Source organism: Bos grunniens, chromosome 24 (genome assembly GCF_055505025.1).
Source record: "Bos grunniens cultivar Pamir isolate PY7600 chromosome 24, Bosgru_T2T1.0, whole genome shotgun sequence".
Lineage (NCBI taxonomy): Eukaryota > Metazoa > Chordata > Mammalia > Artiodactyla > Bovidae > Bos > Bos grunniens.
In genome coordinates, this window is record NC_141188.1 from 49,582,957 (window position 1) to 49,596,892 (window position 13,936).

Below are 13,936 nucleotides of genomic sequence, written 5' to 3' on the forward strand. Positions count from 1 at the left end.
GAAGGAGAATGTGTCATAAAGGGCACACATAAAAGGTCCACATAAAGGGTCCCAAAGGGTCCACAGCACATCTGTGGCAGAGACCTCAGGTAGACAAGGATGGAGCGGCTGGTGGCCATAGAAAATGCGTCGCCTCTGAGAGGAAAAGCGAGGTCTCGCCGTGACTTACATGTCCTAGAAACCTAGTTGTATGGCAAAGGGGAAGGGAAGAGGGGCCCCGAGGGGCCCAGGTGTGTTTTCTTTTTACCCCAGGATGGAGGAATCGTTTTCTGCCCAAAGGGGAAGAAGCCAGTGGAGGGCGATGGGAATTTGAAGATGAGAGCAGGAAGGGGAAAGGGCTGGTAAACGGTGCCAGGAGTGGATGAGGTCTGGAATGCACACGGTGGGGTAAACCTGTGTGGGAGACCACGAATTTGGGACATCTGGTGTCCCCGTGTCAGGCAGCCCTCCTAAGGAATGATGTCCAGAGACTCAGAGGCGACAGAATACAGAACACAATGGTGTTCATGCCATATTTTCATTTCTATAGAAGTCTTAGTTTCTCAAAAAGTTTTCATGAATGATCTCACTCGTCCCACACAATGACTCTGTAAGATAGGTGTGAATAGTCCCACGAGACACCAGAGGATGCTTCCTCGGACTCACAGAGTAAGAGCGATGGGGCTGGTGTTGGTAACCTGGCTTCCTGGCTCCAGTCTGCTGCTTACCCTGGTGTCCCAGCAACTTGAGTGTCCCAGCAACTTCAGATTCCCAGCTCTCGATCCCACAGGGGACTCATGCTATCTTACCCGCACAGTCTTTTGCTAAATATACAATTTCAATGTACTCATTTAATTTTATCTAACCTTGCAAAAATACATCCAGAATCAGGCTTAAAACATATCAAGTTGTTGTCATTGGTTAGTCACTAAGTCATGTCTGACTCCTTGCAACCCAGGAGTGTAGCCCACCAGGTTCCTCTGTCCATGGGATTTCCCAGGCGGGAATACTGGAGTGGGCTGCCATTTCCTCCTCCAAAACGTATCATAGCATTTACTAAACATGATTTTCAAAAAAATTTACTAGGAACGTTGAGATTCTGATGAACCCTCTCTCCTCTCTTGTGTCTCACGCCCTGTGCTGCGTCATGTGGAGAGCGGGTCTCAAGCAGGGGCATGCTGGGGTTTGGGGGAAGCCCTTAAGAAATACTAAGCTTAGAAGGCATCTGGGATCATGGGATCAGATCCTCTTTGGGGTTGAGGGGTGGGAGGGGGTGGCAATCAGAAGCATCCAAGGGATTCAGCTGCCCAGGGAGGACCCAGAACCCTGATGTGGAGGAAAAGACAGCCCCAGAAGGTTTATGCAAGGTGCCCAAGACAGAAAGGGAGAAGCTGAAGCTAGACAGATTCAAAGAGTCTGGTCAAACACACAGGCCCATCAGACAATATGTCAGGAGGAGAGACACAGAGAGAAACTGTCTCCAGCCATGTAATTCCAGCTCTACCTGCCATGAAGCTTTTGCCCCTGATGGGCATGCTCCCATTTGCCTTTTCGAATGCTGTCCCATAAGAAAGGCAAGTTTGGGTATTTCTTCCCCTTTTACAGATGAGATAACTGAGGCTTGAAGCTGTGTCATAAAGGTCATTTATGTGCCTGGGGTTGTCATCTTTATGGAACAAAAACAACCCAAGTGGAGGACCAGACCCCACTTCCCAAGAGGAACCTCTGGGACAGAGAGCTAACACTGGTCCCTCCCCATTGCCAAGGTCTTCCCACATAGGGGCCTTTCTCATATTCCTACGGGGGACCCTTGCCAGTGAGCTCACCTCTCCCCGGAGTCACAGGGTATTACTTGATGGGCACCCAACTCTCTCTAACAATCCTGAAACACACACTGTTTCATGCCCCCAAGTGGAAGTCTTGTCACCTGCATCACTGAGTTCCCTTACATCTCTAACTAAAATAAGAAGCTTGGGTAAGTTCTCAAGTAACTCCGCCCACCACCCCCAAATGGCTCTAAGAAAGGTACAGACAGCCCCCTGCCTCCTGCTCCAAATCAGAGCCCTTTCTTGTCTCTCATGAGACATGGAGCTCTGACAACCCCCAAGTATTCACAATGACATCACTTCACACAGCATCTGGAAGGATGCAGCACCTACCCTAATGGCCTGCTGCCTGGTTGGGAAGCTATAATGTGCACACAGGAAACAGGAAAACCAAGAGTTCAACTGGTTGAAACTGACCTTGGGTGTGTTCCAGCTCTTGGGCAAGTCATCCAATCTCTTTTTAACCTCAGTCTACCCTGGTGGCTCAGGGGTAAAGAATCCACCTGCAGTGCAAGAGTTTCAATCCTTCAGTCAGGAAGATTCCCTGGAGAAGGAAATGGCAACCCAGGCCAGTATTCTTGCCCAGAAAATCCCAAGGACAGAGGAGCCTGGCGGGCTACAGTCCATGGGGTTGCAAAGAGTCAGACATGACTGAGTGACTAAACAATAACTCATCAAAATAATGGAGACACTAAAACTAATACTACCTTAGAGGGCAGAGTGGGGTCAAATGAATTAATCCATAACAGTGCCCAGAAGGTGCACTACATAAAAGATATTTGGGCTCCAAAATGCTGCTTGTTATTGCTATTTGTTTTTCATGTTTACCTGATGCTCATAGGCGGGAAGGACCATGCAGCCTAGAGTAGTCAGGAGACAATTTCCACCTGAGGCTGGGCTTTTAAACATAGATACAGTTGACAAGGGAGAGCACCATGCAAGAGGAGGACAGAAAATGAGATGCTCAGAGGTGGAATGGGGGCGTTCACTGGCTGTCAGGGAGCCATGAAGTGTGAGGCCTAGGCCCGGCCCCCTAGAATTCCTGCCACTGCTGCAAGACAGACCACATTATTAAAGAAAATACCCCACAGGAACCGAAACCAAACAACTGCAGGCAACAGGAGTTCAGGAAACCTTTGGCTCTATCTCCAAGGCAATTGAAAAGAGCTCAAAACAGATTAAAATATGAGATGAATTTTGAAGCCCAGGAAAGAGAGAAAATGAATCCTGTGACCGAGGAGCCAATGTGATTATTTCATTATTTGGTTAGAAAGTTAAAATGTGCAGGAAATGTCAGATGCTTTCTCAAGATGGAGGGAGGTTAGGGAGAGTGTGGCGTGGGGGGGTGGGTATTCTTTTTAATACTAAAAAATACCTTTACCTTGACTTGGCTGAAATCAGAATAATCCCCTTGGGAGGGCAACTGGCCCTTCTTCCAGTCTGTGTAAGGTTGTTTTAATACACACATACTGCCTTTTAAAAGAACTCTCCCATCCAATAAAATGAATCAAATCCCACGAGCCCCCAGGTGAAGAGTACCTCACCCCACCCTTCAAGGCACTGATGATGACTTAGCCCCCAACCAAAGCTGGTAGAAAGCCCAGTCACCCGCAGCTTCTCCCTGCAATCTCTCTCCGGCTTTCCTGCCCAGATTGATCCCTCTCTTCCCTGGACAATCCCCACCCTTAGGTCCGTTTATTGTCTAGGCCACCCTGTGTCCCTATGCCCCCATCTCCATGTCCATCATTCACTCAGTTATTCACTAAAAGTTTCTTAGGTAGCAACTTGCAGGCTGTGCTGGATGCTGAGGACACAATGGCATGGGAGGCCCGGTCCCTTCCTGCAGAGAGTCACCCATCTATTAAAGAAGATAGCTGGGCAATGGACAGCAGAGAAGGCTGGGGAAGCCAGAGAGACGGGCCAGTTAATCCTGTCTGCAGGGCAAAGTAAAGTCACTCAGTCGTGTCCGACTCTTTGCGACCCCATGGACTGTAGCCTATCAGGCTCCTCTGTCCATGGGATTTTCCAGGCAAGAGTGCTGGAGTGGATTGCCATTTTCTTCTCCAGGGGGTCTTCCCGACCCAGGAATCGAACCCGTGTCTCCCGCGTTGCAGGCAGACGCTTTACTGTCTGAGCCACCAGGGAAGCCTCAGGCAAATCCTCAAAGGAGGCACCATCTGGGCCTGATCTTTGAGTTGGCTTTGATTATGCAGAGAAGAGTAAAGGGAGTTCCAGTTGGGGGAACAGAAGAAAGCCAAGGCCCATGGCCAGGAACTGTGACCCTAACCCAAGGGAGAGTGAAGAGGCAAGTTTGGCTTGTGTGAACAGGCCACGTGAGAGGCGAGAGGGAAAGCTAAGGAAGTACACTGAGGCTTGATGGATGGGGCCTTTTGTATTTTGATATTTTAACATAAGGACTTCCCTGGTGGCTCAGATGGTAAAACGTCTGCCTACAATGTGGCAGACCCAGGTTCAATCCCCGGGTCGGGAAGATCTCCTGGAGAAGGAAATGGCAACCCACTCTAATATTCTTGCCTGGAAAATTCCATGGACGGAGGAACCTGGCAGGCTACAGTCCATGGGGTCGCAAAGAGTCCGACACGACTGAGCGACTTCACTTTTCTTTCAACACATTAAATGGTTTGAATTCAAAAGGTACAAAAGGATATACAGTGAAAAGTCACTTTCCCATCCCTGCCCCCAGCTATCCTATTCCCCATCTCAAGGGCAACCAATGTTAGCAGTTTCTTATGTACCCTTACAGAGATATTTTATGCATATACAAGAAAATAGATACCTCTTTTGCCCTTCATGCACAAATAGTAGCTATATATATATATATATATATATATATATATATATATATAATACCTTTTCCATTTAATTTTATATATTGGAAACCAGTAGTTCTCAAAATGGAGTGTGTATCATAATTACCCACTGGCTTGCTAAAACACAGACTGCGGAGCCTTACTTCAGGGTCTCGCACTCAGTTGGTCCAGGGTGGGACCTGAGGCAATACATTGCCATCAAGCTCCCAGGTGACACTGCTGGTCAAGGAAACATACTCTGAGAATCACTGGTATAGATCACACTACCTGAATTTATAAAGAGCTGCCTCCTTCATCTTGTGGCTATGTAGTATTCCCTTGATTGGATGTACAGTGATGTATTCACCCAGCCCCTCCCATTTGGATTGTTTCCAATCTTTTGTTATTTCCAGCAATTCTACAGTGATTACATTTGTGCGTTCATTCCTGCATCCATGTTTGGGGTAGAGATCTGGGATACAGTCTGGGTCAAAGGTTTTGCACATTGGCCATTTTGACAGATAACTGCCAGAAACTTGGAGAGAAACTTAAATGCTAATATAAGAAAATCTGAATTTTAACTAATACAGACATTTAAGCAGAAGACTAGTAAGGTCAGGTATATGCTTTAGGAAAACTAAACTGGCTCCACAGTGAAATGTGGATTAGAGTAGAAAACTATCCATGTTGGGGACAGATTCCAAGGGCATCCCACGAGACCTGCCTGCAGATGATCATACCTTTGAGTGTGGGTGGGACCCACAACTGACTTCTAACCAGTGCAATCTGGCAAAGATGATGGGGTGTCACTTTGGTGATCACAGTACATTATTTTGCTCCATTTTGATAGTTAACTGGACACTAGAGACACTCTTTCTCCCTTTCTGGCTTTGTGAAGCAAGCCATGAATCCCACAGCTACAACAACCACATGAAAAAGGAAATGGATTCTTCCCCAACTGAGTCTCCTGATCAGAACCCAGTCCTAGGGGACACCTTCATTGTAGTTTCATGAGAGCCTTTAATAAAGGCCAGGACTTAGCTCAGATGTGCCAGGACTTATGGTTCACAGAAATAATAAGCCCATGAGATAATAAATGTGTGTTGTTTCAAGCAATTAACTTTGCACTGATTTGTTTGGTAGCAAAAGATAACTAAAACAAATATTTAGGCAGGTTCTCAAAAAATAGGCTATAATGGTGAAGGCCTGATGTGAACAGATGTCAAAGGCAGAAAAGGGGAATAGGGATAAGGGGTGGACATGGCAGATATTTCACAAGAGGAGCAGACAGAGGTGAACTCCTATCATCATGCGGCAAGATGGTTGGAAAATGTCCCTGAAACAGGCTCAGCCCGTTTTCATGAGGTCAAATCACAGAGTAGTCCGAGGTGGGGAGAATCAGACGTTCTTGTTCCTTAAGCCTCTTCAGAAGTGTTTCTCTCCTTGAAGAGAGCTCCAAGAGGACCTCAGCACAGCCACCCCAGACCACCAGCCATCATCGGTAATTTGCTGAAAAAGCAGATAAGCACCTACACACAGAAGACCCGCAGAAAATCAAGGTGGCATTTCAACCCCCTGGGGACATGATAGACTTTTCAAATAATTGTGTTGAGACAATTCAGGAATGATTTGGGGGAAAAAAATGGATCCCATATATCAAGGACATAAACAAAAGATGAAACTATGAAAAGAGTTAGAAGAAAAGTATGGAAGAGTATCTGTAATAATCTTGAACTAGGAAGAACTTTAAACACATGACCCAAATCCAAATGCCACTTTTTAAAATGCTAAAAATAAAATGCTATACCTGAGTTCAAATTTTTTTAAATATCTAATACCACAAAATAAAATCAAAAGAAAATGGAAAAAATAAGAACAAAATATTGGCAACATAGCTGACAGGCATAGGGCTAATTTCCTTGCTACATAAATAGTGTGCATGTGCAAACATGTGCACATCTCTTAAGAAGCAACCCAGTAGAGAAATGTACAATAAAGAAGTCATTAAATTGTCTGTCCACAAAGCAGGGAACACGAATGCATTTAACACATCTGAAATGATGCACATCCTCACGTGTGGCAGGAAATACGAATTAAAACTACAGTGCAATCCCGTTGTTCATATATTAGGTTGGCAAATACGCTTAAATATACACAGTGCTACAGAACCAGAGTGTATATAACCGCTCTCATTCGTGGTTAATGGAGTTTAAATTGCTGTCACTACCAAGTGTAGAAAGAGAAACACACAGACTCGCTTGAAAAGGACACACAAGCACTGGTAACAGCGACAGTCTGCGGCAGAAGACCCAGGTGGCCGCTCTGAGACACAGGAAGTGAACGGGGAATCTTCATGTATCCATTTTGTACTGTTTAAAACTTTCTCAAACATATAATACCACATTCTCAATAATCCTAAAAAGTAATAAAGGGAAGGAAGTAGAGAGGACTTCCATTTCTGGGAAGACAGAATAAACACACTTTACCCTATATATACATCCCCCTAAGTACAACTAAAACCCCTGAATTTTATACATAAAACAAACACACCATGACACTGAAAGGTAAAGAAGAGCAACCAGCTGGCGACCTTGGAGCCTGGGGCCCTCAGGAAGACAAGACGGTAAGCTTGCTGGATGGTGGGTTTTCTTTTGGCCTCACGTAGCCCAGATTTGGAGCTGACGATGCCGGCAACTTGGAAATATCAATGGGCATTGACAAAAAAAATTCCCACAAAAGCGTGCTCTTCCTAGCCAAAAGGCTAGGAAAGGGGCAGCTTAGAAAGACAAACTGGTATATAGTAATTGCTTTAATCTGGCCAAACGCTGCAGAAAAAACTGTGGTCCCACCCCCATCCACGCTTCTGGACTCCCACTCCCACCCAGCAGTAATGACACACCCCAACTCCTCCTTGCTGGAGTAGTGTCAGAGGAGGTTTACTGGAAAGTCAAGACTTTTTACTACTGCTCAGCATAAAAGCCCACTCCCAACCCCTGTGGTGTCAGTGGAGGTCACAAGGGAACCAGTAACTAGGCATTCCAACCCCTCCAATCCAGAAAGGAATTTGTTGAGGTCAAGTGGACTTCAACTTCCACCTGGCAGTAATAAGGCAGTGCTCCCAAACTCCCCTCTGGAGCATGTTTAAAAAAAAATAGCCAAAGTGAAAGGCTTAAATAGGATCTAAGGTCTCAAAATATATTACCCAAAATGTCCATGTTTCAATTTTTAAAATCACTTATCACAAAGAACCAGGAAAATCTTAAACTATGCCAACTCCAAAATGACAGACGTGTCAGAATTATCTGGCAAAGATATTAAAGCAGCCATTATAGAAAATGTTCCAGAGACTTCCCTGGGAGTCAGTGGTTCAGACTCCAAGCTTCCAATGCAGGGGCCACAGGTTTGATCCCTGGTTTAGGGAACTAAGATCCCACATGCCACGTGGCATGGCAAAAGAAAAAGTTTCAACAAGCAACTATGAACATGTTTGAAACCAATGCAAAAACCTAACAAGGAAATATAAGATATAAAGAAGAACCAAAGAAAACTTTAGAACTGAAAAATACATTAACTGAAATGCCAAATTCAATTAATGGGTTCAATAGCAGAATGGAGAGAACAAGGAAAGAATCAATGAACTGCAATATACAGCAATAAAAATTACCCAAACTGAAAAAACAGAAAACAGACTGAAAAAGCAAACAAACAAAGCCTCAGGCATCTATAGTAAAACAACAAAAAGTCTAACATTCTTATAACTGAAGTCCAAAGGAGAAAAAGGGTGGGCTGAAAAAGTGCCCAATAATAAAAATCCCTCAAATTTGGAGAAAGACACAGATCTAAGAAGATGAAAGAATTTTTAAATGAAATAAACTGAAATAAATCCACATCAAGACACATCACAGTCAAACTTCTGAAAACAAAGACACAGAAAAAAATCTTGAAAACAGCACTAGAGAAATTACACCTACCAATATGGAGAAACAATTAGAATGATAGCAGATTTCTCGCCAGAAACCATGGAGACTCAAATAAGCAGAACAACATTTTTCAAGTGTGAAAAGCACTATCAACCCAGAATTCTATATCCAGTGAAAATATCCTTTAGGAATGAAGGGGAAATAAATTTATTCTGAGATGAAAGAAAACTAAGATAATTTGTTGCCAACGGACCTATCCCCTAAAAGAGTGGCTAAAGGAAGTTCTTTAGAAAAAAGAAGAAAAAAGAAATGATTGAAGAAATCTTTGAATATCGTGAAAGAACATACTTACGTAAAAGTATAGGTAAATACAAAACTGATTTATTCCTCCTCTTAAACTTCTAATTGATATTTGATAGTTGAAGCAAAAATTATAACACTAATGTAGTTTTAAATATATGTAGAGGAAATATTTCAGACTATCACTTTATAATCAGGAGAAGGTTAAAAAGACATACAGGAAGGTAAAGTTTCTATAATTTGCTCAAACTGGTAAAATGATGACACCAGCATGATGTGCTGTCATGTCCACATAATGTACATATCCCTAAAAAGACTAAGCAAACAATATAAACTGAAAAATATTGTAGGTAAGTCAAAGTGGAACATTTAAAAATGCTTAGGTAACACATGAAAAAGCAGGGAAAAAGAAAATAAAAATGAAAGCAAGAACAAACAAAAAATATAAAATTGCATAAAACATCACTAATTACATTAAAAGTGAATAATCTAAAGATACCAGTTTAAAAACATGAATCACTATTCTGTCAATAAGACACTCACTTTGAGTAAAATGATATAGGCAGGTTGAAAATAAAAGGATGCAAATGCATATATCATATAGATATTAATCAAAAGAAAAAAAAATGGTTATATAAAGAGGAGATAAATTAGACTTCAGGGGGAAACATTACCAGAGACAAAGAGGAATATTTTTTAACTTTATTTTTATTATTGACACTATTACAGATAGAATGATCACAATCATATTAACAAAAATATGGAACACTTCACAAATTTGTGTGTCATCCTTGTTCAGGGGCATGCTTATCTTCTCTGTATTGTTCCAATTTTAGCATATGTGCTGCTGAAGTGAGTACAGAAAGGAATATAATATAATGATAAAAGGTTAATCCACCAAGAAGACATAGCAATCCTAAATTCAAATGCATCAAACAGAGATACAAAATATGTGAAGCAAAACCTGATAGAGCTGAAAAGAATAAGAACATAAATCCACACTCACATTTTCAGATTTCAACATTCCTCTCTCAAAAATTAATAAAACTAGGCAATCAGCAAGGATATAGAAAAACTCAAAAACACCATCAGCCAACAAAATCTAATCAACATTTCGAGAACACTCCACCCAATAACAGCAGAATGTACATTTTTCTCAAGTGCTCAAAGAACATATGCCAGGATAGACTATATCCTAGGCCATAAAACACATCTAAATAAGTTCAAAAGAACTGAATTTTCATACAGAATTCATTTTCTATTTCATATAGAGTGTGTTCTCTGACCTCAGAGGAATCAAACTAGAAATCATAACAGCAAGATAACAGGAAAACCTCTAAACACTTGGAAACAAATCAGTGTACTTCTAAATAATCTGTGAGTCAAAGAGGAATCCAGATGTCCTTGAAATAGGTGAATTGTTAAGTTAATTGTGGTTCATCCATACCACGGATCACTACTCAGTAATAAAAAGGAACAAACTACTGGTAAATGTACCAACCTGGATGAATCTCCAGGGAATTACACAGTAAAAAAAGTCTGTCTCAGAAAGTTGCACTTATACTGTATTATTACATTTACATAACATTCTTGAAATGATAAAATTATGGAAATGAAGAACAGATTATTAGTTTTCAGAGGTTAAGTAGAAAATCAGAGCAGAGAAGGGAAGTGGACATGGCTATGAAATGGGAACAGGAGAGACCCATGTGGTGATGAAAATATTCTGCTTCTTAATTGTATCAATATCCTAATTGTGATTCTGTATTATATTTTATAAGATATTGCTAATGGAAAAAACTAGGTTAAGGATACAAGGGGTTCCTCTGTATTATTTTTTATAACTGCATGCAAATCTCTAATTATCTCAAAATAAAAAGCTTAATTACAAAAGAGTAGAGAATCCCTCCCAGAAGATGTGTTATCAAGGCAAAAATGCCAATATACACATTCTCCTTTTCTTACTCTTTTTCCCCCTCTCTCTCAGACAAACACACAGACACCCCACCTATCAAGTGCCTTCAGCTATCACCATCTACATTTGCACTGACTTTCTGCCTCTCTTTGGACCAGCCTCATCCAGTCCTTTGTGAGTTCAGAGAAAATACCTCTGAGGCCTTTCCTTTGGCTCCTGAAGCTCTTCCCCAGCTTGGCCTAGGAGCAAGCACTGAATGTATAAAAGGAACTGAGAACCCACTAAGGAGATAAAGGCTGGCAGGTAGCCAAGCTGCATTTTAGGAAGGCCATGCCCCTGAAATTAAACATAAAAGAGGATATATGTATGGTACATGGTTCTGTGCATACCACAGGCTTTTCTGGAGAGATGGTCTGTGGCTCTCACCCACTTCTCAAAGACGTTCATTTCCCAAAGAGGCAAGAGAAGGCAGAGGCCTACACTTGAGACCCACACCACCATTTTCTGCAGCCTCAGAAACAACCAGTGAGCTCTGCCAAGCCCAGACCACCTTCTGGAATCTCCCAAGAAGCCTCCTGGTATTCCTCCTCAGCCCTTAGGATGTTCAGCTTCCATCCTGTAGAGCTGGAAATGTCAGAGCTTGAAAATCTTTCATTTAAAATTTCCATGCCCACCCACCAGAAGAAGAAACTGAAGCCCAGAAATACAGGATGACTTTGCAAGATCATCCAGAAAGTTAGCTGCCTAGTTCAAACCAGAACTCAGGTCTCCTCCTTGCTACCAGCTTTGGGACATCTGTTCCTTAGGTTGGCATGAGAGCCTGACATCAGACAGGGCAACCAGGAGAGCAAAGGCAGGGCAGAAGGCCTCACCATGGTGTCACCAGTGAAAGGCGGCAGTGGGGACACACCCAGGCACTGGGTTAAAACAAGCACAGATATGCAGACGTTAGTGAGCAAATGCTTCGTCTGGACTACCTAGCAGTCCTTCCAAAGTGGTAGCAAGCATTATACCTCAGAGGTACAAACAGGTGGCAATGAAGCTCAGGGACACTAGAGAAATGCCATCACCTTGGAAAACAGGCCATTCAAGGCCACTCTTTCCCAGGGATGTTTCCATCCAATCCCTTCTTTCTCCAAGCCCCTCATTCCCACCCGTCACTCCATTCACCACATGCTCACTTACCCTACAAATAATAAGTAAGGGGTTCCAGAGAGTTGTGAATGAGGGGTTAGGAGGCAGGAGGCCCTGAACTCTAAAGACGCAAATAATGTCTCTGGCCCAGTCACGCCCAGTGCGAGCCCTGCAGCCCTGTGCGTGCCTAACCCTTGCATCCATCAACAGGCCCATCACTGACCTCCCATCATCCCCGAGCCCCTCATGGCTGTCTCCACTCATCTTTCTTCCCAGCTGAAGGTTCAGCTGGCTGCAGTCTGCAGAGAATTGGGAGCAGGGAGAGCCTTGTCACCAGACAGTTGGAAGAGCCTCCTGCCCTGTCTCCAAGCTTGCAGCCCTTTAATCTGTAGCCACAGTGAACATCCCAAATCAGACCATAGCACTCTCCTGGCATGCCTGTGCCTCCCAGAATTTCCCAGACTCCTTTGCAGTTAGGCTGGAGCCATGTGCCTGGTTCTAGCCAAATTGAACAGGGTAAGAGTGGAATTCCACATGTCACTTCCAGGTTGGGGGTGCTAGGAGTCAGTATGCTTTCTCCACCCTTCTCTTTTCTCTCACTGTGACTCTGAAGGTCTCAGCAGACATCACTGGAGTAGAATCATTGAGCTATTAACATGTTAGGGGTTGCTTATTGGACAGTTAACATTGACTGACTAATAAACTTTCCAATGGGGAGCCATTGCCCTCAGGATATAAGTCCAAACCCTTTAGTGTAGCCATGCTCAATGCCTTTTATGGCCTGGCCCAGACCCCATATCTGAACTGTCTCTTGGCCCTCCCCTAAACACACTCTTATAGTATTTGTGATTCAACCATATTTGCAGGTTCTGGAAGAGCTATGCTCTTCTCCCCCAGGATGTCCCCTCTATCTGGAACACCCTTATCTCTCTCCACTTCCACCCCTCCATCTGCTTAGCAAACTCCTACTCACTCTTCAACTCCCAGCTCAAGCAGCCCCCAACTCCAGCTTTCCATGGAAGAGCTGGGGGCAGCTTCTTCCTCACCGGAGGCACCCCCTCTCCAGCTCCCAGAGAGTCCCTTGCTCGTTCTGTATCTCAGCTTTTGTGTTTGACTTTGGGCGCTGCCCACTGGGCTGTGAACTCCACAAGGACAAGGGGAGTGTTCTCCCCATCTTTGTTTTCCTAGAGCCTTCCTCAACATCCATTCCTTCAGAAGATGGTTAATGAGCACACCAATAGAGCCTACGTGCAACGTCCTGGGGAAGATCACCTCTGCTTGAGAGAGAGATTCAAACAAGTTGTAGGAGCTCTTCACAAAAAGAAGAGGCTTGGAGTGAGGAATAAAACGACCCATAATTACCCTGGGCTCTAGAAAGAGCTCTAACAGGCCAGGTCTGGCTGGCTCTGTCCCCCATTGCCTCAATGTCCCTGGCCAAGGGAGTCCCCTCTCTGTCATCTCGGGTCTCTCGCAGCACCAGGTTACGTGGTCCTGAGCATGGCGAAGCCATTTCGGCCATCCTACCTGCTCTTCCTGTAGTCCCTCTCTTTCCCAGAGGCCTCCACTCAGAGCAGCCCATCCATTTCCCCTGACCACTTACCCATTTAACTAGAACCTAGTAAGTCATCCACCAGCAAGGTACGAAGTATTACACTTCCTCGGGCATTCTACTTTAATACGAGACCACGGGACACTCAATGGAGCAGTGCTCACCGAGGAATTTCAGGCAGTGGGACAGACATCCAGCCAGTGGTGAGGAATGCTCTGGAGACATGCCTTTCCTGACCCTCCACTAATCCACCCATCACGACGCCCGGGCGAGAGTTGACTGCTGGCCTGAAAAAGAGTTAATGTCGGTGGAATATCCTGAGGGCGGGACCCAAGCTCCTCACTCCTCATTCCGCAGTCTCTTTTATCTGGTATTTCTGGGCAAGACAATGAGCAGACAGACTGGAAAGTTACAGGCAGGCCAGCTTTGCCGATCCCTGCCAAAAATGCAGCGAAGGAAGCTGGAGGAAGACTCAAGCCTCTTTAATTTCCTCTTCTGTTTGG

General features: G+C 44.0%; 1 protein-coding gene and 1 non-coding gene across 2 annotated transcripts in view; both read right to left on the reverse strand.

The window, feature by feature from the left end:
- LOC147346240 (uncharacterized) overlaps window positions 1-13,936 on the reverse strand; it is a 244,910-nt gene that overhangs the window by 189,586 nt on the left and 41,388 nt on the right. The gene's annotated exons all lie outside the window — the stretch shown is intronic.
- Window positions 9,590-9,695, reverse strand: LOC147346242 (U6 spliceosomal RNA). The gene has a single exon (XR_015154202.1). It is a non-coding gene; the product is annotated as a U6 spliceosomal RNA (small nuclear RNA).